Below are 18,317 nucleotides of genomic sequence, written 5' to 3'. Positions count from 1 at the left end.
TACCATATATGGACCCTCCAAGTATAGGTTTAAATGCCCCCTTCAACGCTAAAAACCAAAACTTATTGGAGGAGGAGAGGCAGACACTGTGAATTGATATTACCAGCGCACCAACCACGCAATTGTCTTGTAAGTAGGCATTTCTGCTAAAATCTGGATAGAAGGATCCTGAAAACATCAAGTTGAAGGACTGCGCTTCTTACGGCCATAGACACATATCACAGGATAGTTTCTGTGTATTACAGCATAAAGGGAATGCTTGTATTATGTCTCTTTATTTTTCAAGACCACAAGGGTGTTATAAGAATAATCAAAAATAGTGCGAATTGACACATGACCACCACAACGGGCAGTATATATTGTAGCCTGTGGTATTTTTGCTTTCTCCCGTTGGTCTTGCTTAGGTTTATAAGCACCCATGCTGTTCCTTACACAATAACATAACTATGGGGAGAAAACAACCTTCTTGATTGTTTAGGTTCTGGGGTTAATTTATTTGCGCACGCAATTATGGTTAATTATATATCCTTTTTTTTTTTCGTTACTCATTTTTGGTAGTCGCAGTTGGAGATCTTGGACAGGAATTTGGAGGGAAGCCAGGAGGAGAGTCTCCTCGTGGAAGGTACAGGCTTATACCTAGGCCTTATTAAAGTCAATTCATTCTCCACGCTGTGTCGTTGTCCTTACCTGGATAACAGCCTGGCATGGGAATATAGCTCAGTGTAGGAATGGGGCAGCGCGGTTCCTTAGCGGGTGTACACTATGGGGGTTGGCATAATAAGAACTAGTGTCCAAAATATGGGTCGAGTTCTTGCCGTTGTCCGGATATTCCACATTACTCGCTTTTTTGTAAGATTAGAGCTGGCGTCTCTCAATGCTATAGGGGATTCACAATAAAACGCATCTGCACAGAGAAGGGTAGAATGGCAAGGGAAAGGTACTGCTTTTTCCTCATATGACGTAAGAGGCGTGAATGAGGTTCATCTTTTGACATTCATGTTATAGCTATCTGCACCGCCTTATATTGTAATTTTCTATCACATTTTATTCACACGTAGTTGCCAGCGCAATTCAACACTATGACTTCATGTAGTTCCAAATGTGCGGTTTTCGTTGGCTCATATCAAAGCTTGGGGTTCTTGTTATATCCCCCACATAAGTAGTATTACGTGATAACTTCTATTTTTTTTGCTTGGGGGTTACTCCAAGGGTGTCACTTCAGTAGCATTTTCTCAGCACTTGGAATCCTTGGAAGGTCTTTACCTATTCGCGCCAAGACCTTGGGGTGCTATAATCACATGGCCGAACTCGCGATGAGAAGTGGTATTAGTATATCATCTTTACTTACTTTTGTGAAAGATTTGATAAAAATGAAAACAAGCATTCAAGAAAGACATGACTACTTAGCGGGAGAGCAGCTTTGGGTTGGCGATTCTGGGCCGAAAAGACACCGTTAGATGTCAAGACGCTCTGCTTGATTTAGCAAGATTGCAGAAGAATGCCCTTAATATTGCATTAGTGAAAGCGTAATACTTGATGAAAGAATACCATTTGAGAAGCTGATTAGCGAAGGAAGTTTTGGTGCTTTAACAAATGTGAAATATTGGTTACTCATTAATGTAGCCGGAAGAAAAGGCACCTTTCCCTGAAATGCACCCCTGGGACTATCACACTGGGCCCTTTGGGGGGGGGGGATTTGCTGCATGTGCCATAGAACAGCCATCCTGATTTTGCTCTTGAATGCAGCATGTAGAAAATGCCATCGGCGAGCCTGCATAGAATAAAGAGTTCTGTACAGGCATAAAGAAACCTGAAAAGTCACCCACCCGGGATTTGAACTCAAGACCCCACAGGCGGAAATAGGCGCTTTAACCATTACACAACAGGAAACTTGACCTTCTGCTATTGGTTCTGGATGACTGTAAGAATCTATTGTCCCCTTGTGCCTCTGCATTGACTGGCAGGGCTGGAAATCCATCTTCTGCCTAATAAAGTCAATACCAACCTGAGGCCCCATTCAAAAAGAACTTGCCTAAATAGCTCAGTCGGTAGAGCGTACAGCTACCACCAATAACCTGGTCCAAAAGGTTGTGGGTTTGGTTCCCACCTCTGCTAGAAAATCAGCTGCAGAGCAGTTCAGGTTCACTGTGCATTAACCAACTCTCAATAGTGATGGAAGGGCAAGTGCCAGAAGTCCATCATCTGCCTTCCATTTGGCTGCCCCTTTTTCCAACTGGGGTTGTCCTTCTAAGCTACGCCGGTATGTACTTCTACATCAGCCCAGGGGTTCCCCATCTAGCACCTTGCCCTTACCTTTGCGTCAACTTGGGTATTTTTTCTCCATACAGAACCCTTTTTGGGGTTTGCCTAGCATCAGCCTGTAGTTGACCGTGGCAAATTGCTTAATGAGTACAGTGTTCTGTACCAAGCTTAATAAAAAAAAGCATTTGAGAAGCTGACAAGCGAGGGCAGCTTTGTTGCGATTGTGCCGAAAAGAAAGTATAGGTCGCTCTTGAATGCAGCATGCAGAAGATGGCACAGATGAACCTTCTTGAAAGAAAGAATTTGAGAAGCTGATTAGTGAAGAAAGTTTTGGTTCTTTAACAAATGTGAAATATTGGTTACTAATTAATGCAGCACGAAGAAAAGGCCCCCCTGCAAAAATACATTTGGGCCCCCCCGCCTCAACTCATCCTAGTTAATGCTACCTTCTACACAGCTTTGCTATATCCACAAGCATACTATACCATGTGTAGAAGGAGCACATCCACACAGGTTTAAATTGCAAAATGTACTTAAAAAGGGGTGGTTGACCTTAGTATGATATAGAGACTGATATTCTAAGACAATTTGCAATTGGTTTTAATTTTTTATTATTAAAGGTTTTTGAGTTATTTAGCTGTTTATTCGGCAGCTCTTCATCTGGTTGCTAGGGTGCAAATTCCCATAGCAACCATGTATTGATTTGAATTCTGCCTATGACTAAGTGCTGGGTAAGCATGAAACGCGTTAGGCGTTAGAGGGACTATTATGTATGTTTTTTAACTACTGATGTGAATAAATATATTTTTTTACTTTAACAGCATGTGTTGGAGAAATTTTTGATAATGTGGTTTTGCCTCTGTTTGGTCACTAGAGGTCTCCGACATGCTTACTAAGAGTATTTACTGCCTCTGCTTCCAATTAGATCTAAATAGAATCTTAGCTGCCATAAAGCAGGACAGGACTGTTGCTTGCAATAGGGATCGGATAGGATCTGTGCAGCCACTGGGACAGAATGTTCTGTTATACCGATAGATAGAATCTCAGCTGCCATAAAGCAGGGCAGGACTGTTGCTTACAATGGGGATCAGATAGGATCTGTGCAGCCACTGGGACAGAATGTTCTGATATACAGATATAGCTAAAATCTCAGCTGCCATAAAGCAGGACAGGACTGTTGCTTACAATGGGGATCAGATAGGATCTGTGCAGCCACTGGGACAGAATGTTCTGTCATACAGATAGCTAGAATCTCAGCTGCCATAAAGCAGGGCAGGACTGTTGCTTACAATGGGGATCAGATAGGATCTGTGCAGCCACTGGGACAGAATGTTCTGTTATACAGATATAGCTAGAATCTCAGCTGCCAGAAAGCAGGACAGCACTGCTGCTTCCAATGGGGATCAGATAGGATCTGTGCAGCCACTGGGACAGAATGTTCTGTTATACAGATAGCTAGAATCTCAGCTGCCATAAAGCAGGAGAGGACTGCTGCTTACAATGGGGATCAGATAGGATCTGTGCAGCCACTGGGACTTTATTGCTCTGTTATACAGATAGCTAGAATCTCAGCTGCCATAAAGCAGGGCAGGACTGCTGCTTACAATGGGTATAAGATAGGATCTTTGCAGCCTCTGGGACTTTATTGTTCTGTTATAAAGCATTTAATAGTATCTGGCTGCCACTGCACATACAAGATTAATTTCTGCCACAAAAGCATTAGCATTATTGGTGCTTTCTCATGGCCACTTTGTATTTACACCCAACAGAATAAAAATTTACAGCAGTGCCCAGTCAAAAATAAAGTGCAAAGCAAATATAAGTTAAAAATAATCATGATTACACGTCACTGATTGGATGGTAGGCCTCAGGTACAGCATTTAGGATAGGTATTACCAATCAATAGTCTCTAGTGTCATTATTGTAATACTCCTGGACCCTGTCTCTCCATAATGATTTACAATTTTAGGTGCCCAGTAGTAGCTTGATAATTGCATGTGAAGACTCACCTGTGACTATCTGTGTGGGTGGATCTGTGGCTCAGCAGCTGGGAACTTTTAAGGGAGGCCCAGGTCAGAACAGTCCAGTTCACTCATGAAGTCTCACCACCTATTTTATTTTACAAGGGAAGGGGGGCAGGAGGGAATATATTCCCTACATTTAAAGTTATTGGTGGTCAAACCTTACATGTAGGTGAATGAATGGCCAGGCAGCAAGGGAGCTGCAACCACCCTCCTGTCCAGCCCCTCCACCACCTGTAGGTTAGGGCACTAGCCAGACAGGAGCCATGCCTGAAACTCAGTGGTTAGGAGCTGGGGGGCAGGGCCATCCAGGGACTGTTCTGCCCTCTATCCAGTACTGTGCGCTCTGCAACGATGTGGGCGGGGCTTATGGGCGGGACTGGCAGGTGGGCCAAGTGGTGAGAAGTGGGCCCAGCCAGGGCACCTGTGGCCAGTAGCTTCTTTGTATTCTGCTGTAATCTCCGCCTCTCCCTCAATTTCTGTGCGATGATGCAGTCGTGTAGGCGGGGACTGCCAACAGCCAGAAGGAGGGAGAGCAAAATAAAGGAAGTACACAGTGTTTATCCACGCTGCAGCCTGCAGTCTTCTCCTACAACACTTACAGCAGCAAGCAAGCGTTGGAAACACGAGTGTTGGAGGCGGAGCACAAGCAGAATAAACTAATTTATTTAAACACTTCTGCTAAAATATAACCCTTAAGTAACATCCCTCCCGGGCCCCCTCTCCTCCCGGGCCCCCCCGCAGCTGCGGGGTCTGCTTCCTCGGTAGTTACGCCAGTGTTCATCTGTGCCATCTTCTGCATGCTGCATTCAAGAGCGACCTCTACTTTCTTTTCGGCAGAATTGCAGCAAAGCTGCCCTCGCTTGTCAGCTTCTCAAATGTTTTTTTTATTAAGCTTGGTACAGAACACAGTCCTCATTAAGCAATTTGCCAAGGTCAACTTCAGGCTGATGCTAGGCAAAGCTCATAAAGGGTTCTGTATGGGGAAAAAATACCCAAGTTGATGCAAAGGTAAGGTGCTAGATGGGGAACCCCTGGGCTGATGTAGAAGTACATACCGGACTAGCTTAGAAGGACAACCCCAGTTGGAAAAAGGGGCAGCCAAATGAAAGGCAGATGATGGACTTCAGGGGCTTGCCCTTCCATCACTATTGAGAGTTGGTTAAAGCACAGGGAACCCAAAAAGCTCTGGATCTGAGTTTCTAGCAGAGGTGGGAATCAAACCCACAACCTTTTGGACCAAGTTATTTACCTGAGCCATGCGCTCTACCAACTGAGCTATTTAGGTAGGCTCTTTTAGGAAAGGGCCTCAGGTTGGTATTGACTTTATTAGGCAGAAGATGGACTTCCAGCCCTGCCAGTCAAAGAAGAGGCACAAGGGGACAATAGATTCTTACAGTCATCCGGAACCTATCACATCATTTCTAGGTTCCTGTAGTTTAATGGTTAAAGCACCTGTTTCTGCCCGTGGGGTCCAGAGTTCAAATACCGGGTGTTTTTTTTTTCAGGTTTCTTTATGCCTGTACAGAACCCTTTATTCAATGCAGGCTCGCCCATTGCATTTTCTTCATGCTGCATTCAAGAGCGACTGCTACTTTGGAGACGGCAAAATCAGTACTCCCACATGGCTGTTCTATGGCGGACTGCATTAATTAGTAACCAATATTTCACATTTGTTAAAGCACCAAAACTTCTTTTGCTAATCAGCTTCTCACATGCTTTCTTTCAAAAAGGTTCATCTGTGCCATCTTCTGCATGCTGCATTCAAGAGCGACCTTTACTTTCTTTTCAGCAGAATCACAGCAAAGCTGCCCTCACTTGTCAGCTTCTCAAATGCTTTTTCTATTAGCTTGGTACAGAACACTATCTTCATTAAGCAATTTGCCAAGGTAAACTTCAGGCTGATGCTAGGCAAACCCCAAAAAGGGTTCTGTATGGGGAAAAAATACCCAAGTTGATGCAAAGGTAAGGGCAAGTTGCTAGAAGGGGAACCCCTGGACTGATGTAGAAGTACATACTGGCGTAGCTTAGAAGGAGAACCCCAGTTGGAAAAAGGGGCAGCCAAATGAAAGGCTGATGATGGACTTCTGGCACTTGCCTTTCCATCATTGGTTAAGGCATGGTGGACCACAGGTGCTCTGGAGCTGGCTTTTTAACCACAACCTTTTAGACCAGGTTATTGACCAGAGCCTTGTGCTCTACTGACTGAGCTATTTAGGAAGGCACCTCAGGTTGATATTGACTTTATTAGGCAGAAGATGGACTTCTGGCCCTGTTAGTCACAGAGTTTTTAGCAGAGGTGGGAACTGAACCAACAACCTTCTTGACCAGGGGTGCACAACTTACCCACTTTGCTATTCCACAAGTTTCCTTTGGAGATGTACCTCAGGTTTGTATTGACCCTATTAGGCAGAAGATGGACTTCCGGCACTGCCATTCAATGCAGAGACATGAAGGTAACAACGAACCGACTGCTACTGGAACCTTTGGATTTCGTCTGACCAACAATGCCTAGTATTCCGGATCCGGGGAACTTGCACAAAGAAACACCAACGTGTGGATCAGAATAACAAGTTTCCGTTTATTGAAGGTCAAACATAGGCTTATAACGGTTATAAGTCAAGACGTCCCAATTATAGTGACGTATCAGCATAGTTATTAGCATAGTATATGTCTGTAATAGGTATATCCTTCAGGATGGACAAGATAGAAAAAAGAGACAAATATGTGCATGCGCGTTAGCTAAGATATTTTGTCTGAGGCAAGCTGATAATATTGTTTACAGTACATGATGATACTTATGCAAGGTTGTCTAAGAAGAGACAGTACAGGGTCGTACAGAAAAACAAGTACAGAGGCCTACAAGGGTCGGCACGTAGGCATGTTAACCCTTCAACCCCCTCTTTGATCAAAACATGATCATCTAATGTGAAAAAGACATATGAGAATATATTTTCTTCAACTGAGAATTTTCTGAAGTACGTATCATAAAAGAGCAGGAAAGATATAAATTGAAAATAACAAGAAGAACAAGAATGACTGTAACAATAACAAGAGGATAAAAAATAGAATGCATGATAGCAGAGCCAGTAGGTGACCAACCAGTAAACACATCATACCAATGGTGTTGTAAATCATCTTGTAACTGAGAACCTAAAGAAATTAATCTGTGTTTGGTAGCAACAGTTTTAACAACAGTATCATAAAATTTATCAGTGTGTTTGCGATATGCAGCAAAAGTGTCAGTATGATGATGAATAAGTGAACGAAACAGAGAAACAGGGAGTTGATAATTAGCAATAGGTAACATTAACCTAAACTATAAACTCACCTAAATGCAAATAACCGTATTGAGACTACTATGCTCTGAAGAGGGGCTAGGCCTGTCTTCAAAACCAAGAACTCATTCTTGACTAGTAGAATTAACACAACTACATGCTGGAGAGTTCCTAATCCATGCCAATCTTGTTATTTGCCTAACTATACAAACTACTTCAGTTTAAAAGAATTATCATGAAGTATTACATATCTAATTCAACCAACACCCAAAAGATTCCATGCCATGTATTTTGAAATATTGCGTTTAGTAAACATAAGTCTCTTCATCCATGTTACAGTGCCGTTTAGAAAAGATGGTTTGAATAAAGGCATCTGCAAAGGTATTGTCCCAATTATAGTTCTTAGAAGTGATGAACTTAGTATACTTGCATCTCCATGATATAGTCGTGTTCTTGTAGAGACAGGTGTCATCAAACTTTTTCTATATAGTGCTTTGGAAAGAGACATGGAAAAGACGTCCGTAATTAAAGTTAACTGTGAAATAAGAATGGTTCCCATCTATCACCGATTTCTAATTATCAATAAAGAGTGTTGATTATAAATCATCATCATCATAAACATGTAGCAAGAAAAACGATTGCCAAAATCTTCCACATGCTTCGTTGTTCTATAGAAGTAAACAAATTATAATGTTAGAAACTACTTTTATAAAGAATTTCAGAGTCAGGATCTTGAATCCTGACACGGTAGATTTGTTTAGCATTAGGTTTTGTACTTTGAGAAATTATAAACACAGTAAATTTATAAAGGGCATAAAATTAGAGCAATATAATGAAAACCACGAACAAGAAAACACAATCTTGCTTAAGTAAAACTAAATATATTACTAAATTGGAAACCTTTAAAAGGGTTCCACCCCTTATGCTTAATTGCCCTTGGTTCATATTGTAACTCTTTAATCTTATTTACAATTCCCCAAAAAATATTAAACTTTACTATGGTAAACAATTCTCTTAAAAAGATTGTGGCGTGATATTAAAAAAAAATAGTTGCTGTTACATTATCCTAATCTACAACTGCTATGGCAGGAGCTGAAGTAGCAATAATACAGGTACCATAGCTATTCTCTGGTAACCAAACATGAGGCAATGTACCACATATAAAGTAGTAGGTAGATTTCTATGTTATTAATCCATAAATAGCTAATTTTATTTTAGAATAGAATAGGTTCCAACACTCTATACTTTTCTTAAAGTTAGTATCTGTCAAATTAAGAATTGTTTTATAAATACCATCTTCTGCCCGATGCTAAATTCATTAGCTTCATCTTTAGTTGCCTGGACCAATCATTATTCTCCATGTGTCATTTAAACGTGTTTAACCCTTTGCCTGCCAAGCACGTACGGCGTACGTGCTGGCAGGCAAATGCTCAGGCTGCCAAGAACGTACATTGTACGTTCTTTGGCAGCTGAGCGCTCTCTCTGCTTCGGCGGCTTTTGCCGCCTCCGCAGAGAGTGGGGAGAGAAGACAGCCCCCTAGGCAACGAGGCTGGGGGGCTGTCAAGTCGGATCTGCGACTCGATTGTCGCAGATCCGACTTCAAAGTAGCAGACGCATCGCATGGAGCGTCTGCTACTACACTCACCTTCTTCCTGCCTGCAGAGCCGCCCACGCACTTCCTGCTGCGCAGCAACTCTGCAGACACGCTGCCAGGACTCCTCCAAAGAAGACAGCGATTCTCCTGCTCCAAAAACGGTAAGTGCACGTTTTTTTACACACTTACCTGCACCTACACATACTTACAGTACATTTATGCATTTTAGTAAAGATTGGAATTTTTTTAAATTTTTTTTTTTAAATTTTAGCACACTTGGTCCCTTTTGTACAGTTATTTACACTTATTTACACTTATTTACATGTATTTGCACACTCAGATAACTTTTATTAGTGCACAAATATGTATACACAAACAGGTGTTTTGTTTTTTTTTTACGAATTCATTATACTGTTATCTTTTGTTTTTTTTGCCTAAAAATGTGTTATTTTGGCAGCGTGACTATTGGATAATCGATTTCGGCCACTAATTACGCTGTCAGAACAATTATTTTGTTATTTCATTGATTTACGCTATTTTTGTGGTTTTATTGCAATTTTATCCCTGCATTATTGTTCCCTATGTATCTTTAGTATCGTTTTGCTGTTTGGTGCTTTGGTATAGAAAGATAGATTTTACTTAGTTTGATCCGCCAAAATATGTGCTTTCCAAAAATATATGGGTTTCTGGGGGTCTTTTTACAGTTTGGGGTCTTACGGCACATAACGTACAGTTAGGGTTCTCTTTTCTGCAGCTTAGTTGGCTAGCGTGAAAATTCATAGGCACGTTTTTCATTTGGGGTCCATACACAACACATACTTTGGTAATCTATACATATTGGGCATCAAACTATTTATTAGACCTCTGACGTCCATATTTAGAGAGATTTTTCTTTGTACGTAAAACATTGTGTCCGATAAATGCGGCAAACTGCAACATTTTTAGGCGATTTTCAGAAATGTTGTAAAAACCTATATGTTTAGAAAAGCTTTGCAGTTTGGTAGTTTCGTGTAGAAAGACGTTGTTATCTTTGTTGGAATCGGCCAGAATGTGTACTTTCCAAAAATGTATGGTTTTGGGGGGGTCATTGCTGTTAGGAGGGTCTTGAGGCAAATAATATGAAGTCAAGGGTCTATGTTCACAGAAGGCGAATCGGCAGCGGAGAAAACTCATATTCACTATTTTTATTTGGGGTCCGCACATGCCAGCTGCCTTGGTATATCTATGCATATTGGGCATCAAACTGTTCAGTAGACCCTTGGCATCATATTTATGGTGTTTTACAATTGTATGTAAGAAATTGGGTGAGATAAATGCGGCCAATTGCAATATTTTTAGGCGATTTTCAGAAATGTAAAAACAGTTGCTTTTATCGCCAAATTTAGGAAAGGCTTGCGACTTGGTACTTTGGAGTACAAAGACATGCATACCCAATTTGGATTCGCAGGAATGTTGTACTTTTCCAAAAATATATGGTTTTATGGGGTGAACGCACTTTTTTCTACCTTTGCCCCCCCCCAAAACAATGTAAATGTGTTGATTTTGCAGTACCTGAAATGACAGACCATATGGGGGTCTTTGTTTTGGGGCCCCTATACGCCACGTGCTTGGGTACACCATATACATATTGGGCATCAAACTGTTCAGAGGACCCAGGCTTTCATATTTGGGGTGATTTGTCTTGATACCTAAAAGTATGCGGTAATACAATGCTGCAGGGTCGAAATTTTGAAAGTCATTTTTGGAATGTCCCCAAAATCACCAAATTTAGGAATGGTTTGCGGCTTGGTACTTTGGAGTACAAAGACATGCATACCCAATTTAGATCCGTGGGAATGTGTTACTTTCCGAAAATATATGGTTTTCTGGGTGAACTTACTTTTTCTACATTTGCCCCCCTCAAAACAATGTTAAATGTGTTGATTTTGCAGTACCTGAAATGACAGACCCATATGGGGTCTTCGTTTTGGGGCCCCTATTACGCCACGTCTGGGTTACACCTATACATACTTGGGCCCAAACACCACACTCCACTAACCAACACACCCCCAACCACACAACCACCCCAAACACCAACCAACAACGACCATACCACGCCCACCCCCACCAAACCCCACACACCACACACCACCACACCCCACGCCAGCCACCCCCCACCCATAACCCCCCCCCACCAACACAATCCACTCATCACCACCCCAGCGCAACACCACAATCCCACCCCACTCACACAACAAAACAAACACACCCCAAACAAACAACACACCCCCCCCAATACAAACCACACAACAGACACGCCCGAAACCCACCACACCCACCCAACACACACCAAACAAAACCCAAAAGAACCACACACACAACACACACAACCACAACCCCAATCACACACCCCAAACCACCAACCCCCACACAGACACCCCCCAAACCAAAAAAACCAAAACCACCAACAACCACGCCCCACCACACACAACCCCCCACACAGACAAACACACCACACACAACCAATACCCACCCAACCACAAACAACAACAAACCACACCACCACACAAACACACCACCAAACCACACCCCAACACACACAACCAAAACACCACAAAACCACCAACAATAAAACCACCCACCAACAACACGAAACAGAACAACCCACAGCACCCAACAACACCCACCACCCCGACACAAAAGACACACACCCAACACACGACCCAACCGCCACACACCCACAACCCACCACACAACGCACCCCACACCACAAACACACAACCCCAACTACTCACACCACAACCCAACACCACATCCAATAACACACCACCCAATCCACAACCACACAACAAAAACACCCACACCCCCCCAAAACAAACACCACCAAACAAGACCACCCCCCACACAACGCAACAAACAAAGCAACAACAAAAACCCACACCCAACCACACCAACACCAACACAACGCAAAACCCACAACACCCCCACCACACCACAACAGCACAACCAGCACCACCACACAAACCACCCACACACCGTCACCCAAACACCGAAACCAACCAACAAACAAACCAGCACGACACCAACACACACCACCACAACCAAACCAACTAACAACAACGACGACCGCCGCACAAAACAAACCACACAACAAAAACCCCACACCACACGACAAAACAAAACACAAAACACACACACCCCCGCGCCACCAACCACACACGACACCACAACACCCTATCAAAGACAACACAAACAAAACCAGAACAACACCACAACGGACTAACCACACCAAACCACACACCCCACCCACCACCACAAAACTGCAGGCAACCACCAACCCAAAACCCAGCAACCACCACCACCACCACAACACACAGCTACACCCACACCCACCCACCCGCCCAAGAGAAACCGACCAACACATAGAAAAGCCCCCGAAAACAACACACAATCAACGACTACAAAAACAAAACACAGACATAACATAACAAACACCACGCATACCCACTAAACACCACCATTCAAACACTGTTCCACCGAGGACCCAGGCTTCCACCCTCACTTTAGGCGAAAACGTGATTCCTAGTGACATTCAGATCAGCTAAAAGACTAATAGGGAACGCCCCAATCCCCAGCCTGCCCAGTAAATACAAATACGATGCAGCCCAGAGGTCGCAGAAATCTAGTAGAACTCAATCTGATTCTCATCGCAGCGACATGTCCTCAAAAAACATCCCACCAAACTCTCCAGGCATGACGTATTGCGCTTCACAGGCAACAAACACTATTCGGCGAGTCACAAAGACATCACGCAAAAAGACTACACACCATCATTTAGCATCCAGTTGGGAATGCCCACCACATCCTGTACATTCTATCACCCGAAAAAAAATAGGCAATATCAGGTTATTATCATGGGGCATAGAACCTCATAGCAAGTCCTTCTACATACTAGCATAACCCACTCAAACACATGCGTAATCAATGCCCAACTGACAGTGTAATACCATGAATCCAACACAAAACACCCCAAACATCACCAACAAAACCGAACAACACACACACCTAAACAACACACCACCACAAACGAAAGAATACCTGACAATGACCAGCACCAAATGAGGATCATTAACGATACACTCTGGCGCGAACATGAGGATCACCTCCTACGTCCACAAAACCACCGTCGCATATGACCAAGACAAACACCCACAACCACAACTAAAACGCAACGAGACCCAAACTATCTACATATCTCGAGAAGCGAGCACTCAAAACCGTTCAACGCGACGCGACACCCCAGCCTCTCTTACAATCAGCACTTTCGACGCGTAATTATAATGTATTAAGACGCCATAAAACCACACCAGTCACATCATGAAAAAACACCCCGGAACTCACAACATACTCAACATACACTTGACCCCGGGATCCGACATTAACCACATTTTGGAAGTCAAAACTATCTTCGAGAAATGTCCAACGAGATCACAAAACTCTCAACGAACATAGGTTCTGCACCGAGGCAACACAAACACTACAAACCCTACCAAAGACATGCGCCGGTACTTACGCCAAACTCGCATGGCAGCTAAGGAACGACATCGAGAACTACCACACTTCTAGAATCAGACCGTCGGAACTGACCTGATACATTACACCGACACAACACCACAATAGTATGGTTTATAGCGCAAGTGCAACTCCTACTTCATCTTAGTACCTTGCCCGCCACCCAAGAAACGATAAGCTAACAACTGCTCACGTTAGATTCCTCGACACCACCTACCCCACATCCAAAGTGACCTCGAGGCATATTGACACAGCATACACCCAAGAGGGACGACGGTCTCGCTCGCATAATACGCCGGACCACCTAGTACAGAAACGCACCAAGTCGCAGCATCCCAGGCGGGACACGCCTCAACACAAGCAAACGGTAATTACAATAACTTCGGGAGAACACGATACACAACTAGAGATCTCAAGCAGGCACCACTACAGAAGCCCCTTTCGACAAATCAACTATACTGGACGCAAATAAAATAACGAGCAGAATCGTCAGGCAACATCTGCAATAACCTAAAAAAAAGAATCATGGCTCAGACCGCCGATAAACTACAGACTGCTCGAGCCAGACCGTCAGCATATCTTTGAGGCTCATAGACCTTATTCGAGCGAAATGTCACATCCAAACTCCTCAAATTTTAGGACCATGATATGCTGGCTATACGGAGTTAACCGAATTTAGGCCTGAAACTAGAATACATGCAAACCCAATCCCCAAGTATGCACGAATTCGTGATGGAAATGTGTACTTTCCGACAAAAATATATATCGGATCTTCTGAGTGACACTCTACTGAATTTTCTACTCTAAGTATGCCCCCCCACACAACAATCACGAATGATGAACAAATCAGTGATGAAACATTGACTTTAGCCCCGGCAAACGCCAAACCATCATCGTCACGCGTGAACGATGACAGACGTATGCGAGTGGTGCGGGATCCCTTCCATTATTCCACTCACAACGGGGCTCACCTATATGCTCAACCGACAAGAATTGCACGTTGCATCCCCACCACGCGAACACCCCACCAACAACCATAATACAATATCTGTGCTAACCCATACACAACTGTTCGAGAACCCCAGGCTACTTGGCATAAAGCGACTCTTGGGCAGTGATTCACTGTTCCTATTCGCAATAACCTAAAAACAAGAACTGAGAGGTGGATACGATACCGGGATGACCTGACAGAGGTAATATTTTGACCACCGACGGTGCATTTATCTGAGACAAATCAGTCACCATAACCATTCACAAAATTTAGAGCACAGATGAACGATAATCTGCCAGGCACGTGACCAGGGTACATATGGGCGCTCAGACACCAATATATGGCGCGATAATCCCAGACCTTTTGGAATATCCGTCCCTGGAAAGCGTGTACTTGACCCCGGAAAACATCCATGGTCTTCTACTGGAGCACATCGTATGCAAACTCTAACATGTACATATCTACCAATCTACATATTCTACGCCCCAACCAACAAAACTCAGATCGTACCAATGTGACTTCGAATTTGCCATAGTGACCTGAAATGACCGCGACTACATCATAACGCGAGAAACCCGGCGGCAAATAGATAATGCTTGAACACCTGGACCACCGATTCATCTCTGCTCGTTGTTTCGACGACAGACCCCACCAAGTCATCAAGCGACGTGGCTTGCCCAAGCGTACACCCGATACCCCAAAAAATAGACATACGAAACAAGAAGCGGAAATAAACTTATCAAGAAGGACCCTTAGGCTTTCACACATCTATTTGGGACCAGCTGGTAGCACTTTGATCATAGAACAAGATACCACGACCACTAAGCGCATAAGACGGGCAACGACAAAAAAATGTGGTATACGATCTAGACAGCGGAGACAACTATCCTTGCGAATTCTCTACCGGGAAAACATCCCGCCGATCAACACCAGCCACTCATCCAACCACGCACCAAACTCTATCACGGTAAAATAACGACTTTTGGCGGCGCCTCCAAGGATCACAACAACGCCACTATTGACACGATAGAAAACGACCCCATGCATACCCAATTGAGTCCTCGATTGCGAAGTCATCATGTATACTTTCCGAACAATATAGGGCAAGAACCCACCGCCATTTACTAGACGCCGGTGAACCCTACATAGCTTTTCCTAACTTGACCACCCCCACAACATACGACAATGATCACCAAATAACAGATGCTTGAAAATTTTCGCAAAAGTAGCCACTAGAAATGACACGACACTACTGAGAACCGGGGGTCATTCTAACATATTCTCAGGGCAGCCCCATAGAATACACACCTATGACCACGTATTGCATTCGCGCACAGAACACCTACAGCCCACTCAAACACCCACAACACCAGGCTACACATAGTAATGGAGCACAACACCACATACTAGTTCATCACTGACGGACTGACCAAACTAGCTCCTATCTCTATGCAGTGATCATCGTCATTAAGATACCCTAAACTAGTGTGCATCACATCGCATAGCCTGACACACAGAAGCGGTACAATTCTTAGAAAAAGGATACGATCTTTGGCACAAATGATCCACCTCCCAAACCAGACACCATAATTTAGCACTCAATCTGCGTACTTGTCGCGTTCGGTCACTTTGGCCGCCAACGTAAGAAAACAAAACACAATCTCGCTCACTCAGCCCAATTTGGACTTCCGCGTTGGAATGACAAGTCCTGTACTTCCGATAAATATGCTCTTTTAGGAAGGGCGTGAACATTCTCGTTTTCACTATCTGGCCACACCCAACCTTAATACGATCGAAGTAAACTAGTGTTACTGATATATACTCCAAATACAAGTAATACCTGAGAAATGACAGACATATAATGGGAGATATTCCTTTGGGGCCAGCCTGTACGCCACGTGCTTTGAGAAAAACACACCTATACATATATGGCATCAAAACTGGTTCACGAGACGACCCATAAAGCCTATCATATTGCAACGGTGAATGTCTCCTCTGCATACACTAACAACCAGACCATAGAAACTAACCTATTGTGAAGCTAATACGATGACTGGGCAGCCAGAATAGAATCTTTGAGCTGATTTGAGACAACATATCATCAAAATCACCAAAATTAGGATCAATTACATGCCGCCTTCCCATGGGGCTAAAACTTATAGCGACGTAGAAACAGACACCAGCATGCAACTACCCGAATACTGCCCACTCTCGAATGCGGCGACCAGATCGAGTTACATCCGCAAAATAATATGGGCTTTACTAGGCCCAGAGGCAGAACTATACGTTATTCTCACTATCCCCCCCCCCCAACACAATCAGCTCAACAGCTCGTATAGATTTTTGCAGAACCAACGAATGTCAACGACAAGAATTGGAGAGCTCTTACCCTTTCTAACGGACACCACCTATCATGCACACAATGCCTTCCGGAACACAACTCGCAAGATCCTATACATATCATTGGGCAATCAAACCGTTCCAGAGCCTCTAAGGCTCTTCATATTTGGGTGATTTTTCCTTCGACTACCTAAAAGAGTTAATGTGGCTAATACCGATGCTGACAGCAAACACGTAAGATAATTTATAGAAAGGCTAATTTTTGAAATCAAACCTTTAAATCAACACAAATATATAGCCAGAAATAACATTGCGGCCTAGTACCTCTGGAGAAAGTATCCCACACCAGACACATCGCATACGCCGCATATTTCAGATACAGACAAACCCGAATGTGTCACTTCACAGACGCACCGAGTATCAAATCAAGTATTATAAACGTGGCGCACGGTGAACCAGCTCGAGCTTTAACATCAACCATTCTGACCAGCCGACCCCCAACCAAAACGAGTAAAAAATGTTGCAGTATGCATTATCTGAAACAAGCTAATCTCGAAATAAGACTACAAAACACAAAAACGGAAAAAACAAGAGAAGGTACCTCCATATCATTGGGGCCTACACTTATCCACCGTGAATGGGATACAATCATTTCGATATTGGGGCATCCAACACTCGTTCCAGTGGACCCAGCTATTAATATACTTTGGCAGTGTAATTTACCATAATGCACTACCCTACATGCATGTGTAGGGACAGTATTATGCTTGCTGTAGATATGGAAGCTGTTAGAGGGACTCATTCTTCAAACACCAATCCTCACAATTTCTATACAACACGTCAAACTTCTAGGAAATTGGCAACTTTTACACACAGCCAACAATGAGTCTCGGAAAACAACCAGTCAATCAAAGAAACATGTTCCATCTACCCATCTTTGACTTCAAACCAGACATACTGTTCTTTCTAGTAATGGGTAGATTTTCCTTGCAAACGACCAACAGATGGTTAAAACCCTGACCTGTGGTAAGTTGGAATGTTTGCCTTGCAGATCCCATACAGCTTATAGCACGACTATGCGGGAAGCACGCTGTAATGCTTATGGAAATAACTTGGTTGTGTACTGCTTGACAAGAATCCTGAGACCGAAATCATACCACACAGACATGAGATACGACCATCCCGTCTACAAAAACACCCCAACAAAGCTAGATAATATAAACCATATCTTGTCACTGTTGATCACGCGATTACAGGAAGACACATATGAACCACTGTAT

Source organism: Xenopus laevis, chromosome 9_10L (assembly GCF_017654675.1).
Source record: "Xenopus laevis strain J_2021 chromosome 9_10L, Xenopus_laevis_v10.1, whole genome shotgun sequence".
NCBI classification, from domain to species: domain Eukaryota; kingdom Metazoa; phylum Chordata; class Amphibia; order Anura; family Pipidae; genus Xenopus; species Xenopus laevis.
Note: the sequence above shows the minus strand (reverse complement) of the source record.